We start from the raw sequence: 12,529 nt of genomic DNA, 5'->3' as shown, positions 1-12,529 counted from the left end.
GTGTCTGGCTTGAGGGTCCCATGGCTGCTCAGAGGTATCCCAGGACCATGTGGAACCAGCAGCCTTCTAGGTTCTGAGAATTTTACAGGCAGAAGGGAAATATAGAGGCCATTTAGCCTGACCACACTTCTGCCTGTCCTTTAGAAAAATTTTGTTAGCAGCTTTACTGGTACATAATTCACATACCATATGAATCACCCATTAAGGTATACAATGTGTTTTAGTAAATTCAGAGTTGTGCATCCATCGCACTATGTAATTTTAGAGCAATTTCATCACCCCAGAAGCAGCACTGTATCCATTAGCAGTCATACACCCCCCACTGCCCCCATCTCCCCAGCCCTGGGCAACCATTAATCATCTCTAATCATCATGGACGCACCTACTCTGGACATTGCATGTAATTGGAATCATACAGTATGTGACATTTGGCGTTTAGTTTATTCATTTAGAATAATGTTCTCAAAGTTCATCCATGGTACAGTGTATACAGTGCTTCAATCCTTTTTATGGCTGAATAATATTCCGTTGTGTGGATACACAGCATTTAATCCATTTATAGCTGATGGGTCTTTGGGCTGTTTCCATCTTTTAATGGTTGTGAATAATGCTGTTATGAACATTCACATACAAGTTTTTGTGGGACAAAGGCTTTCATTTCTCTTGAGCTTATGCCTGGGAGTGGAATTGCTGGGTCACAGGGTAACTGTGTTTAACAGTTGAAGGAACTGCCAGACTATTTTCCAAAACAGCTGAGCCGTGGGAATAAATTTCCATGCACATGGCACGCAAGTTCCAATTTTCCACATCGTTATCAACGATCCTTACCTTTTTCAATTATAACTCTCCTAGAGGGCATAAGATCTCTCATTGTGGTTTTGATGTGCATTTCCCCAATGGCTAATGATGTTGATATCTTCCCATGTGCTTATTGTCCATTTGTGTATTTTCTCAGAAATGTCTATTCAGATCCTTTGCCCCTTTGTAAAATCGAGTTATTATCTTTGTATTACTGAGTTGTAAGAGCTCCCTTTATATTCTGTATGCAAATCCCTTATTAGATATATGATTTGGGAATTCTCTCCTGTATCATGTCTTGTATTTTCATTTTATTTATGGCATTTGTGGTACAAGAGATTTTATTTTTTGTCATTTGTGCTTTTGGTGTTGTATCTACCGTTTGCCTGACCAAAAGTCACTTTAAGTCACTTAAGAAAAGAGAAGAAATATGCAATTATGCTGACTTTTACTCCTTTTTCTTCTAAGAGCTTTATGATCTTGACATTTACATTTAGGTCATGGATCAATTTTAACTTACCTTTTCTATATTATGTGAGATAGGAGTCTAAATTCATTCTTTTGCATGGGGATATCAGTTGTTGCAGCACCGCTTGTTAAAGAGATTATTCTTTCCCCCATTGAGCTGGTGTGGCACCTTTGTGGAAATCAACTGACCATAGTGATTTTAGATTTTTCTTCTTTTTTGATACAGACAGTTACAGCTATAAGTTCCCTTGGAGCATTGCATTAGCCACATTCCATAAGTTTTAGTATGTTATGTTCTTCTTTCCTTTATCTCAAAATATTTCCTAATTTCTCTTTTGATTTCTTCTTAAATACACTGATTATTGAGGAGTGTGTTGTTTTATTTCCACATATTTGTGAATTTTCCAAATTGTCTCCTTTTATTGATTTCTAATGTAATTCTACTGCAGTCAGAGAACATGCTTTGTATTAAGTTGGTCCTTTCAAATTTATTGAGACATGTTTTATGAGCTACAATATGTTCTGTCCTGAAGAATGTCCCATGTGCACTTGAGAAGAATATATTCTACTGATGTTGGGTGGAACACACCAAAAATGTACCTATGTCTTGTTTCATTCTGTGTGGTTGTCCGATCCATTACTGCAAGTACTGAAATCTCCAACTATTGTTTTGAATTGTGTATTTCATACTCAATTGTGTCAGTTTCTGCTTCATGTATTTTTGGACTCTGTTTTTAGGTGCATATATGCTTATAATTGTCATAACATCCTGATGGAGTGATTGTTTTTCTCATGATATGACTACAATGTTATTTATCATCACTGCAATAATTTTGTCATAATCTCTATGTTTTTTGTTTTAAAGTCTAATTAGCCTAACAGTACCATTCTGCCTCTTTTAAGGTTGTTTACTTGGTATATATTTTCTGACCTTGTATTTTCAAACTGCTTGTGTTTTTTTAAAATAAACCATGTTTCCTATAGATAATATTAGTTGGATCATACATTTTTTATCTAATGTGACAAACTCTGCATTTTGATTGGTTTATTCAGTCTGGTGTCATTTAATGTTACATTGATATAGGGAGGTTTACATTTGCCTTTATGCATTTCCTTTTCTGAATGTACCTTGCCTTTTCCTCCTTATGTTCCTCTATTCTGGCTTACTTATGTATTAAGTATTTTCTATTGTAACATTTTAATTCCTTTAGCTTTTCATGTTTTTCTTAATCCTTCCTTAGTGGTTCCTCTACAATGTAAAATTACATCTTAATGTCATCAGAATCTCTTCAGATGTATAATAACTTACAGTGAAATACAGAGACACTACTCCTATGGAGGTCAATCTCTCCTAACCATTTGGCTTTTATTATTTATATATGTATATTATATATGTATGTGTGTGGGTGTATAAACCCAGCAATACATTAATTCTTACAGTATACGAATTTGTATTATGGAACCAAAACTGAGAGAATAAAGGAAAGCAAGCATTCTTTATACAGTTTGTTATATAACATTTTTAGTTACCATTTCTCATCTCTTCATTTATTCCTGTGGATTTGAGTTACTGTATGGAGTGTTATTTCTTTACTCCAATGCATCTCCCCTTTGTTGTGCTGTTGTTGTCGTATATATGTTTATAAATTACAGGCCTATAACAGTAGTGTTTTATGCAATTACTTTATAAGTCAATTAAGAAAAGAGAAAAAATATGCAATTATACTGACTTTTATAATTACCTATAGAAGTACATTTACCAGTGTGTTTTGTTTGTTTGGATTCAGATTACTATCTCATGTCATTTTCTTTTTCAGTCTGAAGAACTTCCTGTAGTATTTATTTACATTGTGGAGGTGTAATTCACATGTCATACAAATCATCCCCTTAAAATACACAATAGGGTGGTGGTTGGTATATTCACAGAGCTGTGCTACCATTGCTACCATCAATTTTCGGATATTTTCATCATGTCCCAAGGGAGCTCTGTCCCCAGCAGTAGGTAACCACGAATCTACTTTCTGTCCTGTAGGCTCGGCTCTTCTGGACATTTCCTATTAGTGAGAATCATACAATGTGTGATTCCTTGTGTTTTCTTCCAGTTAGCATGAAAACTTAGGGTTTCACCCATGTTGTGTATATCAGAACTTCATATCTTTTCATGGCTGAATAATTCTCTCCCTTTAATGTTCCTTGTAAGACATGTCTGCTAACAACAAGTTTCCTCAGTTTTTATTTACCTAAGGATGTCTGTTTTCACCTTAATTTGTGAAAGGTAATTTGCTGGATATAAGATTCTTGGTTGAGTTTTTACTTCCAGCAATGAGAACATGTTGTCCCCACTGCCTTCCAACTGGTATCATGTCCGATGAGAAGTCAGCTGTTAATCTTACTGGAGTGTACATGTATATCACGTTATTTTTCTCTTTTTGCCTTCAAAATCTTTATCTTTGGCTTTCAGTATTTTGCCTACGATGCGTCCAGATGGAGAGCCCTTTGTGTTTATGCTACTTGGAATTTATAGAGTTTCTTGGATGTATGTATTGTTTTTTGGTCACATTTTGGGCATTTTCTGCTATTAAATACTTTAAATATTTTTCTGTTCCTTTCTCCACTCCTCCTTGTATTCCCATTACACGTGTTGCTGCACTTATTGATGCCCCACATTACTCTGTGGCTCTTCGTTTTCCTTCATTCATTTATTTTTCTCTCTGTTCTTCAAAATCCATAATCTCCATGGATCTCACTTTAAGTCGGCTGCTGGTTTCCTCTGCCAGCTCAAATCTACATTTTGGTTATTGTCCTTTCTTAACTCCAAAATTTCCATTTGGTTCTCTTTTTTTTTAAAACAATTTCTACCTCTTAATAGTATTCTCTCTTTGATGAGGATTTTTCGTTGTACCTTCCTTTAGCTCTTTAGGCATGAGAGCTGGGAGGAGAGGGACCCCCTGTGTCCCTGGCTGCCCCTCCCTGGAGTAGAGCCCTCCAAGTAGAGCTTCTGATACACAGTGCATGGGGTTGGTAGGTAAGGGAGCAAGTCATGGCTCAGGTGCCACAAACTCACTATTCTTACTGACATTTACTCAGTTGTCCTGAATGAATATTTCTTAAAATGCTGTATACCTTCAGGATAACTTCTGGAGACTTTAACTGCTTTAAAAATAATTTTTACCTGTTACTTTGTTGATTTACAATTTGTCTATCTAGAACTCCTAGTCCTCTTCCACATGATCTTTTTAACAATTTTTGTTGTGGCGAGAATAGTTAACGTAAGACCTAATGTCTAACAGATGTTTTAAGTGTTCAATATAGTATTGTTGGCAGTGCCGCACAGCAGATCTCTAGAGTTTATTCATCTTCTTTAACTGAGACTTTATACACCTTGCTTAGTAACTCCCCATTTCCCACGACCCTAACCCTGGCCAACACCATTCCACCCTTTGGTTATATGGATTTGACTACTTTAGATACTACATGTTAAGTGTATTCATGCAGTATTTCTCTTTCTGTGACTGGCTTATTTCATTTAATGTTCTCAAGGGGTTCATCCGTGTTGTTGCATATTGCAAAATTCCCTTTTTTCAAGGCTAAATAGGGTTCCATTGTATGTATAAACCACATATTCTTTACCCATTCATATGTCGATGGGCATCTTGGTTGTTTCCACATCTTAGCTATTGTGAATCACGTTGCAGTGACCATGGGAGTGCAGGTGTCTCGTTGAGAGCCCGATTTTAGTCCTTTTGGGTCAATACCCACAAGTGGGGGTGCTGGATCAAACGGTAGTTCTGTTGTTAGTGTTCTGAGGGAGCTCCCGTCCTTGCAAGCTTGGAAACCCTGCTTTCAGCTGCTCTACAAAGGCAGGCAGAAGGGGCCCCTGCATTCCTTCCAGTCCGTGTTCTTGAAGCTTTCTGTTGCGTGTTTTCTAGATCAACTGGATGACTCTTCTGGCAACCATGTTATCACGGATGACACCAAGCCCCACATTCGAATGTGAGTTTGAACAGACTTAGAACCTGGGGGTCCTACCAAAGTGGGGATATTCTTACCCTCCTTGTGTGCCCTCAGAGCTCCTTCCTCACAGGGGCGTTAGCTCCTCTCTGGGAGAGAAGTGGTAGATTTCTCTGGGTGTATGTGGGAAGTTCCTCCAATGTTCCTTCTTTCTGGGCATCCCATAGTTGGGCCCACGGGGACAAATGCCCAGGACTCTGGGGACATAGGTAGAACTGGTGAAGGCACATGTCAGGCTTGAGTATCCATGGAATGTGACTAGAGGGATGTGGCCATGGGTGTAGAAGCATGCCAGGCATCAGCATACACCTCCCCTGTCCTGGACCCCTAGAGGGGAACCTGAGGGAGAAGCCTGGTGGTAAAGAAAATTGGAGGAAGGGAGTGGAGCTGGACGGTATCTAGAACACTTTCCATGTCTGTCCGGGGTGATGAATACTCAGCAGATGCAACTGGGAGATGACAGACATTTCCACAGAGCAGGGTTGTGGCCTGAGAGCTGGGCACGTCACACATCTCCGTCTTATTTCCGAATTTAGTCACATGTGTATGTCTCGTGTGTGGCCTCATTTCAGACGCATCAGGAGAGGAAAGAAGTTTCAAGCCGAGATCCCAGAGCTCCAGGAGCGCCCTACAGCCAAGAACATTGCACATGGAGCTTCACTGGTCTGGAAGCCATCGGACGATGTGACGGGCGATCCAGAAACACCGGATAGAGGTGGCTGAGACATGGGGGCCAAATTCCCAAGGGTACCCCCCCTTCCCTCATCTCCAAGGAGTTCCTCCTCCCAGGTCTCACGTGGACCAAGAAGCAGTATCCCTGGGTGGGGTAGCAGGCTGTGGGACCGGGACGTCTCCTCCCGCCCCCCATTCTCCTCATGCAGTAACCATCGAGGTCATCCTGAGCAGGTCCGAGGAGTAGGGTTTCTGCCTTTCCCCCTGTCCCTCCCGTCACATACAGTGAAATACGGAAACATTACTACTATACAGCTCTATTTCTCTGAACCCTCTTGCTCTTATTATTCATATATGTACTTTATATATGTATGTTTATGTGAGTGTGTGTGTATATAAACCCAGCAAAATATCAATTCTTATATTATACAATTTTGTTTTATGTAACAAAAACTGAGAGAATCAGGGGATGCAAGCATTATTTATACAGTTTGTTATATAACATTTTTAGTTCCCATTTCTCATCTCTTCATTTATTCCTGTGGATTTGAGTTACTGTATGCAGTGCTATTTCTTTACTCCAATGCATCTCCCCTTTCTTGTGCTGTTGTTGTCATATATATGTTTATAAATTACAGGCCTGTAACAGTAGTGTTTTATGCAATTACTTTTTAGTTCAATTAAGAAAAGAGAAAAAGTATGCATTTAGACTGAGGTTTATAATTACCTATATAAGTACCTTTAGCAGTGTTTTTTGTTTCTTTGTTTGGATTCAGATTACCATCTCATGTCATATTCTCTTTCAGTCTGAAGAACTTCCTGTAGTATTTATTTTCATTGTGGATGTGTAATTCACATGTCATACAATTCATCCCCTTAAAATAAACTATACATTGTTAGTTGGTATTTCACTGAGCTGTGTGTGCAACCGTTGCTACCATCAATTTTTGGATATTTTCATCATGTCCAAGGGAGCCCTGTACTCAGTAGTCACTCTTGTCCCTCCCCTCTCGACCCTGTACCCAGCTGTAGGGAACCACAAATCTACTTTCTGTCCTGTAGGCTTGGCTCTTCTAGACATTTCATATAAGTGGGAATCATACAATGTGTGCTTCTTTGTGTTTTCTTCCAGTTAGCATGAAAATTTAGGGTTTCACCCATGTTGTGTATATCAGAACTTCATTTCCTTTCATGGCTGAATAATTCTCTCCCTTTAATGTTCCTTGTAAGATATGTGTGCTAGCAACAAGTTTCCTCAGTTTTTATTTACCTAAGGATGTCTTTTTCCACCTTCATTTTTGAAAGGTAATTTGCTGGATATAAGATTCTTGGTTGAGTTTTTACTTCCAGCAATGAGATCATGTTGTCCCACTGCCTTCCAACTGCTGTCATGTCCGATGAGAAGTCAGCTGTTAATCTCACTGGAGTGTACGTGTATATCACGTTATTTTTCTCTTTTTGTTTTCAAGCTCTTTATCTTTGGCTTTCAGTATTTTGCTTATGATGTGCCCAGATGGAGAGCTCTTTGTGTTTATGCTACTTGGAGTTTATAGAGTTTCTTGGATGTATGTACTGTTTTTTGGTCACATTTTGCACATTTTCTGCCATTAAATACTTTAAATATTTTTCTGTTCCTTTCTCCACTCCTCCTTGTATTCCCATTGCACGTGTTGCTGCACTTATAAATGTCCCACAATTCTCTGTGGCTCTTCGTTTTCCTTCATTCATTTATTTGTCTCTCTGTATTTTTTTTTTATTCTTTACTCTTTGTATTTTCAGAAGTCCTAGTCCTCTTCCACATAATCTTATTAACAATTATTGTTGTGACAAGAAGAGTGAACATAAGACCTACCCTCTAACGAATCTTTTAAGTGTTCAATATAGTATTGTTGGCAGTGCCATACAGCAGATCTCTAGAGTTTATTCATCTTGCTTAACTGAGACTTTACATTCCTTGGTTAGTAACACCCCATTTCCCACAACCCTAAACCTGGACATCACCATTCCTCTCTTTTTATATGGATTTGACTATTTTAGATACTACATGTTAAGTGCATTCATGCAGTATTTCTCTTTCTGTGACTGGCTTATTTCATTTAATGTTCTCAAGGGTTCATCCATGTTGTTGCATATTGCAAAATGTCCTTTTTTCAATGCTAAATAGGATTCATTGTATGTATAAACCACATATGCTTTACCCATTCATATGTCGATGGGCATCTTGGGAGTTTCCACATCTTAGCTATTGTGAATCACGTTGCAGTGACCATGGGAGTGCAGGTGTCTCATTGAGAGCCCGATTTCTGTCCTTCTGGGTCAATTCCCACACGGGAGGTTGCTGGATCATACGGTAGTTCTATTGTTAGTGTTCTGAGGGAGCTCCCGACCTTGCAAGCTTGGAAACCCTGCTTTCAGCTGCTCTACAAAGGCAGGCAGAAGGGGCCCCTGCATCCCTTCCAGTCCGTGTTCTTGAAGCTTTCTGTTGTGTGTTTTCTAGATCTAGTGAATGACGCTTCTGGCATCTGCGCATTCGAGGATGACACGGAGCTCAGCACTGAACCGTGAGTTTGAACAGACTTAGAACCTGGGTGTCCTACCAAAGTGGGGATATTCTTACCCTCCTTGTGTTCTCCCAGAGCTCCTTCCTCACAGGGGTGTTAGCTTCTCTCTGGGAGAGAAGTGGTAGATTTCTCTGGGTGTATGTGGGAAGTTCCTCCAATGTTCCTTCTTTCTGGGCATCCCATAGTTGGGCCCACGGGGACAAATGCCCAGGACCCTGGGGATATAGGTAGAACTGGTGAAGGCACATGTGAGGCCTGAGTACCCATGGAATGTGACTAGGGGGATGTGGCCATGGGTTTAGAAGCATGCCAGGCATCAGCATACACCTCCCCTGTCCTGGACCCCAAGAGGGGAACCTGAGGGAGAAGCCTGGTGGTAAAGAAAATTGGAGGAAGGGAGTGTAGTTGGACGGTATCTAGAACACTTGTCCATGTCTGTCCGGGGCGATGAATACTCAGCAGATGCATCTGGGAGATGACAGGTTTCCACAGAGCAGGGTTGTGGCCTGAGAGCAGGGCACGTCACACATCTCCGTCTTATTTCCCATCTTATTCACATGTGTATGTCTCCTGTGTGGCCTCATTTCAGACACATCAGGATAGGAGGCGAGTTTCAGGCTGAGATCCCGGAGCTCCTGGAGCGCCCTCCTGCTGAGACCGGTGAAGATGGAGCTTCTCTCGTCTGGAAGCCATGGAACGATATTACGGGCAATCCAGAAACACAGGATAGAGGTGGCTGAGATATGGGGGCCAAATTCCCAAGAGTAACCCCCCTTCCCTCATCTCCAAAGAGTTCCTCCTCCCAGGTCTCACCTGGACCAAGAAGCAGTATCCCTGGGTGGGGTAGCAGGCTGTGGGACCAGGACTTCTCCTCCCGCCCCTCATTCTCCTCATGCAGTAACCAGCCAGGCCATCCTGAGCAGGTGCCAGGAGCAGGGTTTCTGCCCTTCCCCCGTGTCCTTCCCTTCGCCTGCTTTTCAGGGACCTGTGAGGGAGACAGGGACAAGGAGCCCCGCCCTGTGCTTTTGGGGACATGTCCTCCCCGGCATTCACTGACTCCCTGTGTCTCCCATCTCTCACGCGTGGCTGGGGACGTTTGCTGGGAACAGTGACTGAACTCTGCAACTTGGCCTGCTCCAGCACGATGCCAGGAGGGGGCACCAACCTGGAGCTCGCTCTGCACTGCCTGCACGAAGCCCAGGGTGACGTCCCGGTGAGCTAGCGGCAGGGGCGGGATTGGTGGGTCCCTGGGAAGACCCTGCCCTGCTGAGGCTGGGGATCTGGTGCATGTAACGTGCCATCTGTGGCCTTCGCGGCTCATGAAAACTGAGAAAGGCCACCCATCCTTTTCCACAGTGGCTGTGGGGTTGATGTCCTTGTCAGTTGTAGGGCAAGTGTGTAGATGGGGCTCAGTTAGTCAGTTATTTACCTGGAGCAGCAGCAGAGCACCAGGTTCCTCCGAGATCGCAGGGGCACGGGGAGTGGAGCCGAGTAGACTGACTCAGGTCCTGCACTGATCTGGTTTATTGATGGAGCTTTATCTTTTTAATTAAAAACCCATGTACGAAAACCCCTGATGCAACAAAAATATCTGCTTCCTCCAAGGACCCGCTTGACCATCCTGAAGTTAAGAAAATAAAAAGTCCCACTCTGAGTAGTGGGAAGGGAGGTCAAGTCACCTGAGTTAGGGCCCCAGGAGTCAGTGTTGGCAACTGTACTTTTCCTCAGGTTGCAAGGCAGTGGGCGGCGCAGAGTAGGTGCTCAGCCAAGGAACCAGCACATGTTTGTTGGCCCTCATGAGTATCGTGGCCCTGGGGCACGGCTGACTTTGGGGCCCCACTCGGTCTAATGCTCTGCCTCCACCTTTTTGAAATTAACAATTTTTCTAAAAGGGGCCTGCGTTTTCATTCTGTGCTGGGCCCTGCAGGTTCCACGGCCAGTCCCGATCGGGTTCACACTGGTGAGCGAGACAAAATCCTTCTCTGTGGGGCTTACATTTTAATTTTAGGACAGTCAAAGGGAAATCTGTTTTCAAAAATATTTAGTGGTTAGTGCTATAAAGAAAATACAATGGGGCGTGGCACAGGCAGGGCTCCTCCAAATGCCAGTCCTTGACGAAGGAAGGAGCTGGTGCCGGAATAAATCCGCACACTGCTTCCTTCATCAAGAAAACCCTACTGAGAAAAACCCCAGCTGCACTCAGCAGTACGCGTAGTGACGGAGCCGGCATGTCCACTGCAGTTCACAGGCCGCGGCCAGTCCACGGCCCCACCACGCGCTGAGTAGCCGTGGAGCGTGGGAGGCTTTAGGGGGGCCTGTCAGTGCTTTTCAAATGAATGAAGGGATGAAGGCAGGCCTCCACCTCACCTTCCCTCCCTCAGAAAGTAGCCTGCTTTCCTTCCTACTCCAGGTGGCCCTAGAGACCCTCCTACTGAGCGGACCCCAGAAGCCGCCGACTCACCCTCTCACCAACTATCACTACGCAGGTACTGGAGAGAGGCTGCGGGGGTGGGTGTGCCCGGCTAGTACCCGGAGCCAGTCGGTCTCGGGGGCAGGCTCTGCTTGTGTCTCTGGGCGTGCTCTTGGGGCCCTCCTTCTCCTGCCTTTCCAGAAGGGCCTTTCCTCTCCAGGGGACCTCAGGGGGTGCCTCTCTCTCCTGGCTGGGTCCTCCCTTCCCTCTTCCAGGGGTTCCCTCACCGTCTGTCCCCGGCCAGGAAAGGGATCCCCTGGCCAGGGAGAGGTGAAGGCGGGCTCAGATGCAGTGGCTGAGCACCCCAGCCTGGGAGTCAGGCAACTGGGGGTCCCTGCCTCCCGTTGGCAAGTCTGTTAACCAATGGAAGCCTTGTTATTGCATCTGTAAAGTGGGGATAGTACTGATCCCAACCTGCTAAGGTTTTTCTAAGGATTGTATGAGATAAAACAGAATTCTTGGCACATCATTGGTACTCGGTAATGACAGCTTTAAAAAGGGCAGGCTGCATTTCAGCCACGGCTGTGGCCGCAGAACTGTCCTTCTCCCTCCTGTTACTCCGATAGGTTCAGACGTCTGGACCCCCACCGAGAAGGAGCTGTTTAATAAGGCATTCCAGGCTCATAAGAACAACTTTTCCTTGATACACCAGATGGTAAGGTGTACGTGGGTGGGCTGGTGTAGACAAGGCCTCATCTCACAGCGCTGAGCCGAGCTAGAGCTGGAGGGCCTATCTGGGTGACACGCTGTTCACACTGTAAACTGCTTGTAGTTTATAAAGCCACTGATGTGAACAACTCCAGAGAGTACAGAAATGCCATCACGTGCTCAAAGCCCTCCACACCCATCCCCGCCGTCCTACTTCTGAATGATGACCTCTGACTTTGGTTGGGCACCTCAGGCATTTGCCCGTACAGATCTTACATGCACATACACGTGTATTTAGAAAAGGATGCGAACATACTACACTTAATGTCTGCTGATGTTTTTTGTTCTTTTAACTTGATACACACAAAACTGCACGTAACCAAAATGTAAGTTTTGATGTTTATACCCGCAAAACCATCACCATGATCAAGATAAGAAACACATTCATCACCCCCAAAAGGTTCCTCCTGCCCCCGTGATAAATCCCTTTTTCCTACCACCCCTGTCCCTAATCACCTCCTTATCTTCTTTCTGTCACTATAAGTTAGTTTGCATTTTCCAGTGTTTTCTATCTATCCTGCAGCATGTGCACTGCTTGTCTGCCTTGTGTGGCTTCTTACACTCAGCATCACTATTTTGAGGTCCATCCATGTTACTGTGTGGACCCTTTTTCTTGCTGAGGAGTATTCCATTGTGTGGATGTAACACAGTTTGTTTAATCATTCACCTACTGAGGGACATCTGCGTGGTTTCCAGGTATCAGCAATTATAAAAAAAGCTGCTGTGAACATTCACATTCAAATCTCTACATGACCAAGTAGTGTTGGTGGCGGGGCAGGTGGTAAATACTTAGGAAAGGAATGAGTGGCTCACATGATAGGTGTACACTGAACTTTTTCAA

At 43.5% G+C, this 12,529-nt stretch overlaps 1 protein-coding gene and 1 pseudogene across 3 annotated transcripts in view; both read right to left on the bottom strand.

Annotated features, from left to right (window-relative positions):
* The window catches only part of LOC130680997 (WAS/WASL-interacting protein family member 1-like), a 285,988-nt gene that overhangs the window by 80,239 nt on the left and 193,220 nt on the right, over window positions 1–12,529 (bottom strand). The window contains exon 4 of one of the 3 annotated variants that reach the window (XM_057492916.1): window positions 9,887–10,131. The exons of the other annotated variants lie outside the window; for them this stretch is intronic. The gene's annotated coding sequence lies outside the window, so the exon portion shown is untranslated. Of the gene's footprint in view, window positions 1–9,886; window positions 10,132–12,529 lie in introns of those variants that run through there. 3 annotated transcript variants of the gene reach the window in all.
* LOC130680999 (synaptic vesicle membrane protein VAT-1 homolog-like) overlaps window positions 8,910–12,529 on the bottom strand; it is a 102,898-nt pseudogene continuing 99,278 nt past the window's right edge.

The sequence above is a fragment of the Manis pentadactyla genome, chromosome 15, assembly GCF_030020395.1.
Source record: "Manis pentadactyla isolate mManPen7 chromosome 15, mManPen7.hap1, whole genome shotgun sequence".
Taxonomy (NCBI): Eukaryota; Metazoa; Chordata; class Mammalia; order Pholidota; family Manidae; genus Manis; species Manis pentadactyla.
This window is presented reverse-complemented; position numbering and strand designations above follow the sequence as displayed.